Genomic DNA, 15,663 nt, shown 5'->3' with positions numbered 1-15,663 from the left:
TTAAATGAAGATGAAATCAGTTAACGATGAAATCAGTTAAATGAAGATGAAATCAGTTAAATGAAGATGAAATCAGTTAACGATGGAATCAGTTAAATGAATATGAAATCAGTTAACGATGAAATCAGTTAACGATGAAATCAGTTAAATGAAGATGAAATCAGTTAAATGAAGATGAAATCAGTTAACGATGAAATCAGTTAACGATGGAATCAGTTAAATGAAGATGAAATCAGTTAACGATGAAATCAGTTAAATGAAGATGAAATCAGTTAACGATGAAATCAGTTAAAGATGAAATCAGTTAATGATGAAATCAGTTAACGATGAAATCAGTTAAATGAAGATGAAATCAGTTAACGATGAAATCAGTTAAAGATGAAATCAGTTAACGATGGAATCAGTTAAATGAAGATGAAATCAGTTAACGATGAAATCAGTTAAAGATTAAATCAGTTAAATGAAGATGAAATCAGTTAACGATGAAATCAGTTAAAGATGAAATCAGTTAAATGAAGATGAAATCAGTTAACGATGAAATCAGTTAAATGAAGATGAAATCAGTTAACGATGAAATCAGTTAAAGATGAAATCAGTTAAATGAAGATGAAATCAGTTAACGATGAAATCAGTTAAATGAAGATGAAATCAGTTAACGATGAAATCAGTTAAAGATGAAATCAGTTACAGATGAAATCAGTTACATGAAGATTAAATCAGTTAACGATGAAATCAGTTAAAGATGAAATCAGTTAACGATGAAATCAGTTAAATGAAGAATGAAAATGAAATCAGTTAAATGAAGATGAAATCAGTTAACGATGAAATCAGTTAAAGATGAAATCAGTTAACGATGAAATCAGTTAAAGATGAAATCAGTTAAATGAAGATGAAATCAGTTAACGATGAAATCAGTTAAATGAAGATGAAATCAGTTAACGATGAAATCAGTTAAAGATGAAATCAGTTAAATGAAGATGAAATCAGTTAACGATGAAATCAGTTAAATGAAGATGAAATCAGTTAACGATGAAATCAGTTAAAGATGAAATCAGTTAAATGAAGATGAAATCAGTTAACGATGAAATCAGTTAAAGATGAAATCAGTTAAATGAAAATGAAATCAGTTAAAGATGAAATCAGTTAAATGAAGATGAAATCAGTTAACGATGAAATCAGTTAAAGATGAAATCAGTTAACGATGAAATCAGTTAACGATGAAATCAGTTAAATGAAGATGAAATCAGTTAAATGAAGATGAAATCAGTTAAAGATGAAATCAGTTACAGATGAAATCAGTTACATGAAGATTAAATCAGTTAACGATGAAATCAGTTAAAGATGAAATCAGTTAACGATGAAATCAGTTAAAGATGAAATCAGTTAACGATGAAATCAGTTAACGATGAAATCAGTTAAATGAAGATGAAATCAGTTAAATGAAGATGAAATCAGTTAACGATGAAATCAGTTACAGATGAAATCAGTTACATGAAGATTAAATCAGTTAACAATGAAATCAGTTAAAGATGAAATCAGTTAACGATGAAATCAGTTAAATGAAGAATGAAAATGAAATCAGTTAAATGAAGATGAAATCAGTTAACGATGAAATCAGTTAAATGAAGATGAAATCAGTTAACGATGAAATCAGTTAAAGATGAAATCAGTTAAATGAAGATGAAATCAGTTAACGATGAAATCAGTTAAAGATGAAATCAGTTAAATGAAGATGAAATCAGTTAAAGATGAAATCAGTTAAATGAAGATGAAATCAGTTAACGATGAAATCAGTTAAATGAAGATGAAATCAGTTAACGATGAAATCAGTTAACGATGAAATCAGTTAACGATGAAATCAGTTAAAGATGAAATCAGTTAACGATGAAATCAGTTAACAATGAAATCAGTTAAAGATGAAATCAGTTAAATGAAGATGAAATCAGTTAACGATGAAATCAGTTAAAAATGAAATCAGTTACAGATGAAATCAGTTACATGAAGATGAAATCAGTTAACGATGAAATCAGTTAAAGATGAAATCAGTTAAATGAAGATGAAATCAGTTAAAGATGAAATCAGTTACAGATGAAATCAGTTACATGAAGATTAAATCAGTTAACGATGAAATCAGTTAACGATGAAATCAGTTAAATGAAGATGAAATCAGTTAACGATGAAATCAGTTAACGATGAAATCAGTTAAAGATGAAATCAGTTAAATGAAGATGAAATCAGTTAAAGATGAAATCAGTTAAATGAAGATGAAATCAGTTAACGATGAAATCAGTTAAATGAAGATGAAATCAGTTACAGATGAAATCAGTTACATGAAGATTAAATCAGTTAACGATGAAATCAGTTAAAGATGAAATCAGTGAACGATGAAATCAGTTAAAGATGAAATCAGTGAACGATGAAATCAGTTAAAGATGAAATCAGTTAAATGAAGATGAAATCAGTTAACGATGAAATCAGTTAAATGAAGATGAAATCAGTTAAAGATGAAATCAGTTAAATGAAGATGAAATCAGTTAACGATGAAATCAGTTAAAGATGAAATCAGTTACAGATGAAATCAGTTACATGAAGATTAAATCAGTTAACGATGAAATCAGTTAAAGATGAAATCAGTTAAGGATGAAATCAGTTAACGATGAAATCAGTTAAATGAAGAATGAAAATGAAATCAGTTAAATGAAGATGAAATCAGTTAACGATGAAATCAGTTAAAGATGAAATCAGTTAAATGAAGATGAAATCAGTTAACGATGAAATCAGTTAAATGAAGATGAAATCAGTTAACGATGAAATCAGTTAAAGATGAAATCAGTTACAGATGAAATCAGTTACATGAAGATTAAATCAGTTAACGATGAAATCAGTTAAATGAAGATGAAATCAGTTAAGGATGAAATCAGTTAACGATGAAATCAGTTAAATGAAGAATGAAAATGAAATCAGTTAAATGAAGATGAAATCAGTTAACGATGAAATCAGTTAAAGATGAAATCAGTTAACGATGAAATCAGTTAAATGAAGATGAAATCAGTTAACGATGAAATCAGTTAAAGATGAAATCAGTTAAATGAAGATGAAATCAGTTAACGATGAAATCAGTTAAAGATGAAATCAGTTAAATGAAGATGAAATCTGTTAAAGATGAAATCAGTTAAATGAAGATGAAATCAGTTACCGATGAAATCAGTTAAATGAAGATGAAATCAGTTAACGATGAAATCAGTTAACGATGAAATCAGTTAAATGAAGATGAAATCAGTTAACGATGAAATCAGTTAAAGATGAAATCAGTTAAATGAAGATGAAATCAGTTAACGATGAAATCAGTTAAAGATGAAATCAGTTAACGATGAAATCAGTTAAATGAAGATGAAATCAGTTAACGATGAAATCAGTTAAAGATGAAATCAGTTACAGATGAAATCAGTTACATGAAGATGAAATCAGTTAAAGATGAAATCAGTTAAATGAAGATGAAATCAGTTAAAGATGAAATCAGTTAACGATGAAATCAGTTAAATGAAGATGAAATCAGTTAACGATGAAATCAGTTAAAGATGAAATCAGTTAAATGAAGATGAAATCAGTTAACGATGAAATCAGTTAACGATGAAATCAGTTAAATGAAGAATGAAAATGAAATCAGTTAAATGAAGATGAAATCAGTTAACGATGAAATCAGTTAAAGATGAAATCAGTTAACGATGAAATCAGTTAACGATGAAATCAGTTAAATGAAGATGAAATCAGTTAACGATGAAATCAGTTAACGATGAAATCAGTTAAATGAAGATGAAATCAGTTACAGATGAAATCAGTTACATGAAGATTAAATCAGTTAACGATGAAATCAGTTAAAGATGAAATCAGTGAACGATGAAATCAGTTAAAGATGAAATCAGTGAACGATGAAATCAGTTAAAGATGAAATCAGTTAAATGAAGATGAAATCAGTTAACGATGAAATCAGTTAAATGAAGATGAAATCAGTTAACGATGAAATCAGTTAAATGAAGATGAAATCAGTTAACGATGAAATCAGTTAAATGAAGATGAAATCAGTTAACGATGAAATCAGTTAACGATGAAATCAGTTAAATGAAGATGAAATCAGTTAAATGAAGATTAAATCAGTTAACGATGAAATCAGTTAAAGATGAAATCAGTTAACGATGAAATCAGTTAAATGAAGAATGAAAATGAAATCAGTTAAATGAAGATGAAATCAGTTAACGATGAAATCAGTTAAAGATGAAATCAGTTAAATGAAGATGATATCAGCTACATGAAGATTAAATCAGTTAACGATGAAATCAGTTAATGATGAAATCAGTTAACGATGAAATCAGTTAAATGAAGAATGAAAATGAAATCAGTTAAATGAAGATGAAATCAGTTAACGATGAAATCAGTTAAAGATGAAATCAGTTAAATGAAGATGAAATCAGTTAACGATGAAATCAGTTAAATGAAGATGAAATCAGTTAACGATGAAATCAGTTAAAGATGAAATCAGTTACAGATGAAATCAGTTACATGAAGATTAAATCAGTTAACGATGAAATCAGTTAAATGAAGATGAAATCAGTTAAGGATGAAATCAGTTAACGATGAAATCAGTTAAATGAAGAATGAAAATGAAATCAGTTAAATGAAGATGAAATCAGTTAACGATGAAATCAGTTAAAGATGAAATCAGTTAACGATGAAATCAGTTAAATGAAGATGAAATCAGTTAACGATGAAATCAGTTAAAGATGAAATCAGTTAAATGAAGATGAAATCAGTTAACGATGAAATCAGTTAAATGCAGATGAAATCAGTTAACGATGAAATCAGTTAAATGAAGATGAAATCAGTTACAGATGAAATCAGTTACATGAAGATTAAATCAGTTAACGATGAAATCAGTTAAAGATGAAATCAGTGAACGATGAAATCAGTTAAAGATGAAATCAGTGAACGATGAAATCAGTTAAAGATGAAATCAGTTAAATGAAGATGAAATCAGTTAACGATGAAATCAGTTAAATGAAGATGAAATCAGTTAACGATGAAATCAGTTAAATGAAGATGAAATCAGTTAACGATGAAATCAGTTAAAGATGAAATCAGTTACAGATGAAATCAGTTACATGAAGATTAAATCAGTTAACGATGAAATCAGTTAAAGATGAAATCAGTTAACGATGAAATCAGTTAACGATGAAATCAGTTAAATGAAGATGAAATCAGTTAACGATGAAATCAGTTAAAGATGAAATCAGTTAAATGAAGATTAAATCAGTTAACGATGAAATCAGTTAAATGAATATGAAATCATTTAACGATGAAATCAGTTAACGATGAAATCAGTTAAATGAAGATGAAATCAGTTAAATGAAGATGAAATCAGTTAACGATGAAATCAGTTAAAGATGAAATCAGTTAAATGAAGATGAAATCAGTTAAATGAAGATGAAATCAGTTAACGATGAAATCAGTTACAGATGAAATCAGTTACATGAAGATTAAATCAGTTAACGATGAAATCAGTTAAAGATGAAATCAGTTAACGATGAAATCAGTTAAATGAAGAATGAAAATGAAATCAGTTAAATGAAGATGAAATCAGTTAACGATGAAATCAGTTAAATGAAGATGAAATCAGTTAACGATGAAATCAGTTAAAGATGAAATCAGTTAAAGATGAAATCAGTTAAATGAAGATGATATCAGCTACATGAAGATTAAATCAGTTAACGATGAAATCAGTTAAAGATGAAATCAGTTAACGATGAAATCAGTTAAATGAAGAATGAAAATGAAATCAGTTAAATGAAGATGAAATCAGTTAACGATGAAATCAGTTAAAGATGAAATCAGTTAAATGAAGATGAAATCAGTTAACGATGAAATCAGTTAAAGATGAAATCAGTTACAGATGAAATCAGTTACATGAAGATTAAATCAGTTAACGATGAAATCAGTTAAATGAAGATTAAATCAGTTAACGATGAAATCAGTTAAAGATGAAATCAGTTAACGATGAAGTCAGTTAAATGAAGAATGAAAATGAAATCAGTTAAATGAAGATGAAATCAGTTAACGATGAAATCAGTTAAAGATGAAATCAGTTAACGATGAAATCAGTTAAATGAAGATGAAATCAGTTAACGATGAAATCAGTTAAAGATGAAATCAGTTAAATGAAGATGAAATCAGTTAACCATGAAATCAGTTAAAGATGAAATCAGTTAAATGAAGATGAAATCAGTTAAAGATGAAATCAGTTAAATGAAGATGAAATCAGTTAACGATGAAATCAGTTAAATGAAGATGAAATCAGTTACAGATGAAATCAGTTACATGAAGATTAAATCAGTTAACGATGAAATCAGTTAAAGATGAAATCAGTGAACGATGAAATTAGTTAAAGATGAAATCAGTGAACGATGAAATCAGTTAAAGATGAAATCAGTGAACGATGAAATCAGTTAAAGATGAAATCAGTTAAATGAAGATGAAATCAGTTAACGATGAAATCAGTTAAATGAAGATGAAATCAGTTAAAGATGAAATCAGTGAACGATGAAATCAGTTAAATGAAGATGAAATCAGTGAACGATGAAATCAGTTAAAGATGAAATCAGTTTAATGAAGATGAAATCAGTTAACGATGAAATCAGTTAAATGAAGATGAAATCAGTTAACGATGAAATCAGTTAACGATGAAATCAGTTAAATGAAGATGAAATCAGTTAACGATGGAATCAGTTAAATGAAGATGAAATCAGTTAACGATGAAATCAGTTAACGATGAAATCAGTTACATGAAGATGAAATCAGTTAACGATGAAATCAGTTAAAGATGAAATCAGTTAACGATGAAATCAGTTAAATGAAGATGAAATCAGTTAAATGAAGATGAAATAAGTTAACGATGAAATCAGTTAAAGATGAAATCAGTTACAGATGAAATCAGTTACATGAAGATTAAATCAGTTAACGATGAAATCAGTTAAAGATGAAATCAGTTAACGATGAAATCAGTTAAATGAAGAATGAAAATGAAATCAGTTAAATGAAGATGAAATCAGTTAACGATGAAATCAGTTGAAGATGAAATCAGTTAACGATGAAATCAGTTAACGATGAAATCAGTTAAATGAAGATGAAATCAGTTAACGATGAAATCAGTTAAAGATGAAATCAGTTAAATGAAGATGAAATCAGTAAACGATGAAATCAGTTAAAGATGAAATCAGTTAAATGAAGATGAAATCAGTTAAAGATGAAATCAGTTAAATGAAGATGAAATCAGTTAACGATGAAATCAGTTAACGATGAAATCAGTTAAATGAAGATGAAATCAGTTAACGATGAAATCAGTTAAATGAAGATGAAATCAGTTAACGATGAAATCAGTTAACGATGAAATCAGTTAACGATGAAATCAGTTAAATGAAGATGAAATCAGTTAACGATGAAATCAGTTACAGATGAAATCAGTTACATGAAGATTAAATCAGTTAACGATGAAATCAGTTAAAGATGAAATCAGTTAACGATGAAATCAGTTAAATGAAGAATGAAAATGAAATCAGTTAAATGAAGATGAAATCAGTTAACGATGAAATCAGTTAAATGAAGATGAAATCAGTTAACGATGAAATCAGTTAAAGATGAAATCCGTTACAGATGAAATCAGTTACATGAAGATTAAATCAATAAACGATGAAATCAGTTAAAGATGAAATCAGTTAACGATGAAATCAGTTAAAGATGAAATCAGTTAACGATGAAATCAGTTAAATGAAGATGAAATCAGTTAACGATGAAATCAGTTAAAGATGAAATCTGTTAAATGAAGATGAAATCAGTTAACGATGAAATCAGTTAAATGAAGATGAAATCAGTTAACGAGGAAATCAGTTAACGATGAAATCAGTTAAATGAAGATGAAATCAGTTAACGATGAAATCAGTTAAAGATGAAATCAGTTAAATGAAGATGAAATCAGTTAACGATGAAATCAGTTAAAGATGAAATCAGTTAACGATGAAATCAGTTAACGATGAAATCAGTTAAATGAAGATGAAATCAGTTAACGATGAAATCAGTTAAAGATGAAATCAGTTACAGATGAAATCAGTTACATGAAGATGAAATCAGTTAAAGATGAAATCAGTTAACGATGAAATCAGTTAAATGAAGATGAAATCAGTTAACGATGAAATCAGTTAAAGATGAAATCAGTTAAATGAAGATGAAATCAGTTAACGGTGAAATCAGTTAACGATGAAATCAGTTAAATGAAGAATGAAAATGAAATCAGTTAAATGAAGATGAAATCAGTTAACTGAAGATGAAATCAGTTAACGGTGAAATCAGTTAACGATGAAATCAGTTAAATGAAGAATGAAAATGAAATCAGTTAAATGAAGATGAAATCAGTTAACGATGAAATCAGTTAAAGATGAAATCAGTTAACGATGAAATCAGTTAACGATGAAATCAGTTAAATGAAGATGAAATCAGTTAACGATGAAATCAGTTAACGATGAAATCAGTTAAATGAAGATGAAATCAGTTAACGATGAAATCAGTTAACGATGAAATCAGTTAAATGAAGATGAAATCAGTTACAGATGAAATCAGTTACATGAAGATTAAATCAGTTAACGATGAAATCAGTTAAAGATGAAATCAGTGAACGATGAAATCAGTTAAAGATGAAATCAGTGAACGATGAAATCAGTTAAAGATGAAATCAGTTAAATGAAGATGAAATCAGTTAAAGATGAAATCAGTTAAATGAAGATGAAATCAGTTAACGATGAAATCAGTTAACGATGAAATCAGTTAACGATGAAATCAGTTAAATGAAGATGAAATCAGTTAACGATGAAATCAGTTAAATGAAGATGAAATCAGTTAAATGAAGATGAAATCAGTTAACGATGAAATCAGTTAAAGATGAAATCAGTTACAGATGAAATCAGTTACATGAAGATTAAATCAGTTAACGATGAAATCAGTTAAAGATGAAATCAGTTAACGATGAAATCAGTTAAATGAAGAATGAAAATGAAATCAGTTAAATGAAGATGAAATCAGTTAACGATGAAATCAGTTAAATGATGATGAAATCAGTTAACGATGAAATCAGTTAAATGAAGATGAAATCAGTTAACGATGAAATCAGTTAAAGATGAAATCAGTTACAGATGAAATCAGTTACATGAAGATTAAATCAGTTAACGATGAAATCAGTTAAAGATGAAATCAGTTAACGATGAAATCAGTTAAAGATGAAATCAGTTAACGATGAAATCAGTTAAATGATGATGAAATCAGTTAACGATGAAATCAGTTAAAGATGAAATCAGTTAAATGAAGATGAAATCAGTTAACGATGAAATCAGTTAAATGAAGATGAAATCAGTTAACGATGAAATCAGTTAAAGATGAAATCAGTTAACGATGAAATCAGTTAACGATGAAATCAGTTAAAGATGAAATCAGTTAACGATGAAATCAGTTAAAGATGAAATCAGTTAAATGAAGATGAAATCAGTTAACGATGAAATCAGTTAAAGATGAAATCAGTTAACGATGAAATCAGTTAAATGAAGATGAAATCAGTTAACGATGAAATCAGTTAAAGATGAAATCAGTTAACGATGAAATTAGTTAAATGAAGATGAAATCAGTTAACGATGAAATCAGTTAAATGAAGATGAAATCAGTTAACGATGAAATCAGTTAAAGATGAAATCAGTTAAATGAAGATGAAATCAGTTAAAGATGAAATCAGTTAAATGAAGATGAAATCAGTTAAAGATGAAATCAGTTAACGATGAAATCAGTTAAAGATGAAATCAGTTAAATGAAGATGAAATCAGTTAACGATGAAATCAGTTAAAGATGAAATCAGTTAACGATGAAATCAGTTAACAATGAAATCAGTTAAAGATGAAATCAGTTAAATGAAGATGAAATCAGTTAACGATGAAATCAGTTAAAGATGAAATCAGTTACAGATGAAATCAGTTACATGAAGATGAAATCAGTTAACGATGAAATCAGTTAAAGATGAAATCAGTTAAATGAAGATGAAATCAGTTAAAGATGAAATCAGTTACAGATGAAATCAGTTACATGAAGATTAAATCAGTTAACGATGAAATCAGTTAACGATGAAATCAGTTAAATGAAGATGAAATCAGTTAACGATGAAATCAGTTAAATGAAGATGAAATCAGTTAACGATGAAATCAGTTAACGATGAAATCAGTTAAAGATGAAATCAGTTAAATGAAGATGAAATCAGTTAAAGATGAAATCAGTTAAATGAAGATGAAATCAGTTAACGATGAAATCAGTTAAATGAAGATGAAATCAGTTACAGATGAAATCAGTTACATGAAGATTAAATCAGTTAACGATGAAATCAGTTAAAGATGAAATCAGTGAACGATGAAATCAGTTAAAGATGAAATCAGTGAACGATGAAATCAGTTAAAGATGAAATCAGTTAAATGAAGATGAAATCAGTTAACGATGAAATCAGTTAAATGAAGATGAAATCAGTTAAAGATGAAATCAGTTAAATGAAGATGAAATCAGTTAACGATGAAATCAGTTAAAGATGAAATCAGTTACAGATGAAATCAGTTACATGAAGATTAAATCAGTTAACGATGAAATCAGTTAAAGATGAAATCAGTTAAGGATGAAATCAGTTAACGATGAAATCAGTTAAATGAAGAATGAAAATGAAATCAGTTAAATGAAGATGAAATCAGTTAAAGATGAAATCAGTTAAATGAAGATGAAATCAGTTAACGATGAAATCAGTTAAATGAAGATGAAATCAGTTAACGATGAAATCAGTTAAAGATGAAATCAGTTACAGATGAAATCAGTTACATGAAGATTAAATCAGTTAACGATGAAATCAGTTAAATGAAGATGAAATCAGTTAAGGATGAAATCAGTTAACGATGAAATCAGTTAAATGAAGAATGAAAATGAAATCAGTTAAATGAAGATGAAATCAGTTAACGATGAAATCAGTTAAAGATGAAATCAGTTAACGATGAAATCAGTTAAATGAAGATGAAATCAGTTAACGATGAAATCAGTTAAAGATGAAATCAGTTAAATGAAGATGAAATCAGTTAACGATGAAATCAGTTAAAGATGAAATCAGTTAACGATGAAATCAGTTAACAATGAAATCAGTTAAAGATGAAATCAGTTAAATGAAGATGAAATCAGTTAACGATGAAATCAGTTAAAGATGAAATCAGTTACAGATGAAATCAGTTACATGAAGATGAAATCAGTTAACGATGAAATCAGTTAAAGATGAAATCAGTTAAATGAAGATGAAATCAGTTAAAGATGAAATCAGTTACAGATGAAATCAGTTACATGAAGATTAAATCAGTTAACGATGAAATCAGTTAACGATGAAATCAGTTAAATGAAGATGAAATCAGTTAACGATGAAATCAGTTAAATGAAGATGAAATCAGTTAACGATGAAATCAGTTAACGATGAAATCAGTTAAAGATGAAATCAGTTAAATGAAGATGAAATCAGTTAAAGATGAAATCAGTTAAATGAAGATGAAATCAGTTAACGATGAAATCAGTTAAATGAAGATGAAATCAGTTACAGATGAAATCAGTTACATGAAGATTAAATCAGTTAACGATGAAATCAGTTAAAGATGAAATCAGTGAACGATGAAATCAGTTAAATATGAAATCAGTGAACGATGAAATCAGTTAAAGATGAAATCAGTTAAATGAAGATGAAATCAGTTAACGATGAAATCAGTTAAATGAAGATGAAATCAGTTAACGATGAAATCAGTTAAATGAAGATGAAATCAGTTAACGATGAAATCAGTTAAAGATGAAATCAGTTACAGATGAAATCAGTTACATGAATATTAAATCAGTTAACGATGAAATCAGTTAAAGATGAAATCAGTTAAGGATGAAATCAGTTAACGATGAAATCAGTTAAATGAAGAATGAAAATGAAATCAGTTAAATGAAGATGAAATCAGTTAACGATGAAATCAGTTAAAGATGAAATCAGTTAAATGAAGATGAAATCAGTTAACGATGAAATCAGTTAAATGAAGATGAAATCAGTTAACGATGAAATCAGTTAAAGATGAAATCAGTTACAGATGAAATCAGTTACATGAAGATTAAATCAGTTAACGATGAAATCAGTTAAATGAAGATGAAATCAGTTAAGGATGAAATCAGTTAACGATGAAATCAGTTAAATGAAGAATGAAAATGAAATCAGTTAAATGAAGATGAAATCAGTTAACGATGAAATCAGTTAAAGATGAAATCAGTTAACGATGAAATCAGTTAAATGAAGATGAAATCAGTTAACGATGAAATCAGTTAAAGATGAAATCAGTTAAATGAAGATGAAATCAGTTAACGATGAAATCAGTTAAAGATGAAATCAGTTAAATGAAGATGAAATCTGTTAAAGATGAAATCAGTTAAATGAAGATGAAATCAGTTACCGATGAAATCAGTTAAATGAAGATGAAATCAGTTAACGATGAAATCAGTTAAAGATGAAATCAGTTAAATGAAGATGAAATCAGTTAACGATGAAATCAGTTAAAGATGAAATCAGTTAACGATGAAATCAGTTAAATGAAGATGAAATCAGTTAACGATGAAATCAGTTAAAGATGAAATCAGTTACAGATGAAATCAGTTACATGAAGATGAAATCAGTTAAAGATGAAATCAGTTAAATGAAGATGAAATCAGTTAAAGATGAAATCAGTTAACGATGAAATCAGTTAAATGAAGATGAAATCAGTTAACGATGAAATCAGTTAAAGATGAAATCAGTTAAATGAAGATGAAATCAGTTAACGATGAAATCAGTTAACGATGAAATCAGTTAAATGAAGAATGAAAATGAAATCAGTTAAATGAAGATGAAATCAGTTAACGATGAAATCAGTTAAAGATGAAATCAGTTAACGATGAAATCAGTTAACGATGAAATCAGTTAAATGAAGATGAAATCAGTTAACGATGAAATCAGTTAACGATGAAATCAGTTAAATGAAGATGAAATCAGTTACAGATGAAATCAGTTACATGAAGATTAAATCAGTTAACGATGAAATCAGTTAAAGATGAAATCAGTGAACGATGAAATCAGTTAAAGATGAAATCAGTGAACGATGAAATCAGTTAAAGATGAAATCAGTTAAATGAAGATGAAATCAGTTAACGATGAAATCAGTTAAATGAAGATGAAATCAGTTAACGATGAAATCAGTTAACGATGAAATCAGTTAAATGAAGATGAAATCAGTTAACGATGAAATCAGTTAAATGAAGATGAAATCAGTTAACGATGAAATCAGTTAACGATGAAATCAGTTAAATGAAGATGAAATCAGTTAAATGAAGATTAAATCAGTTAACGATGAAATCAGTTAAAGATGAAATCAGTTAACGATGAAATCAGTTAAATGAAGAATGAAAATGAAATCAGTTAAATGAAGATGAAATCAGTTAACGATGAAATCAGTTAAATGAAGATGAAATCAGTTACAGATGAAATCAGTTACATGAAGATTAAATCAGTTAACGATGAAATCAGTTAAAGATGAAATCAGTGAACGATGAAATCAGTTAAAGATGAAATCAGTGAACGATGAAATCAGTTAAAGATGAAATCAGTTAAATGAAGATGAAATCAGTTAACGATGAAATCAGTTAAATGAAGATGAAATCAGTTAACGATGAAATCAGTTAAATGAAGATGAAATCAGTTAACGATGAAATCAGTTAACGATGAAATCAGTTAAATGAAGATGAAATCAGTTAACGATGAAATCAGTTAAAGATGAAATCAGTTACAGATGAAATCAGTTACATGAAGATTAAATCAGTTAACGATGAAATCAGTTAAAGATGAAATCAGTTAACGATGAAATCAGTTAAATGAAGAATGAAAATGAAATCAGTTAAATGAAGATGAAATCAGTTAACGATGAAATCAGTTAAAGATGAAATCAGTTAACGATGAAATCAGTTAACGATGAAATCAGTTAAATGAAGATGAAATCAGTTAACGATGAAATCAGTTAAAGATGAAATCAGTTAAATGAAGATGAAATCAGTTAACGATGAAATCAGTTAAAGATGAAATCAGTTAAATGAAGATGAATTCAGTTAAAGATGAAATCAGTTAACGATGAAATCAGTTAACGATGAAATCAGTTAAATGAAGATGAAATCAGTTAACGATGAAATCAGTTAAAGATGAAATCAGTTAAATGAAGATGAAATCAGTTAACGATGAAATCAGTTAAATGAAGATGAAATCAGTTAAATGAAGATGAAATCAGTTAACGATGGAATCAGTTAAATGAAGATGAAATCAGTTAACGATGAAATCAGTTAACGATGAAATCAGTTAAATGAAGATGAAATCAGTTAAATGAAGATGAAATCAGTTAACGATGAAATCAGTTAACGATGGAATCAGTTAAATGAAGATGAAATCAGTTAACGATGAAATCAGTTAAATGAAGATGAAATCAGTTAACGATGAAATCAGTTAAAGATGAAATCAGTTAATGATGAAATCAGTTAACGATGAAATCAGTTAAATGAAGATGAAATCAGTTAACGATGAAATCAGTTAACGATGAAATCAGTTAAATGAAGATGAAATCAGTTAACGATGAAATCAGTTAAAGATGAAATCAGTTAAATGAAGATGAAATCAGTTAACGATGAAATCAGTTAAAGATGAAATCAGTTAAATGAAGATGAATTCAGTTAAAGATGAAATCAGTTAACGATGAAATCAGTTAACGATGAAATCAGTTAAATGAAGATGAAATCAGTTAACGATGAAATCAGTTAAAGATGAAATCAGTTAAATGAAGATGAAATCAGTTAACGATGAAATCAGTTAAATGAAGATGAAATCAGTTAAATGAAGATGAAATCAGTTAACGATGGAATCAGTTAAATGAAGATGAAATCAGTTAACGATGAAATCAGTTAACGATGAAATCAGTTAAATGAAGATGAAATCAGTTAAATGAAGATGAAATCAGTTAACGATGAAATCAGTTAACGATGGAATCAGTTAAATGAAGATGAAATCAGTTAACGATGAAATCAGTTAAATGAAGATGAAATCAGTTAACGATGAAATCAGTTAAAGATGAAATCAGTTAATGATGAAATCAGTTAACGATGAAATCAGTTAAATGAAGATGAAATCAGTTAACGATGAAATCAGTTAAAGATGAAATCAGTTACAGATGAAATCAGTTACATGAAGATTAAATCAGTTAACGATGAAATCAGTTAAAGATGAAATCAGTTAACGATGAAATCAGTTAAATGAAGAATGAAAATGAAATCAGTTAAATGAAGATGAAATCAGTTAACGATGAAATCAGTTAAAGATGAAATCAGTTAACGATGAAATCAGTTAACGATGAAATCAGTTAAATGAAGATGAAATCAGTTAACGATGAAATCAGTTAAAGATGAAATCAGTTAAATGAAGATGAAATCAGTTAACGATGAAATCAGTTAAAGATGAAATCAGTTAAATGAAGA

This window comes from Semicossyphus pulcher, unplaced genomic scaffold (assembly GCF_022749685.1).
Source record: "Semicossyphus pulcher isolate SPU_LCO1_2020_fin unplaced genomic scaffold, fSemPul1.0.p SCAF_29, whole genome shotgun sequence".
NCBI lineage: Eukaryota > Metazoa > Chordata > Actinopteri > Labriformes > Labridae > Semicossyphus > Semicossyphus pulcher.
This window is presented reverse-complemented; position numbering follows the sequence as displayed.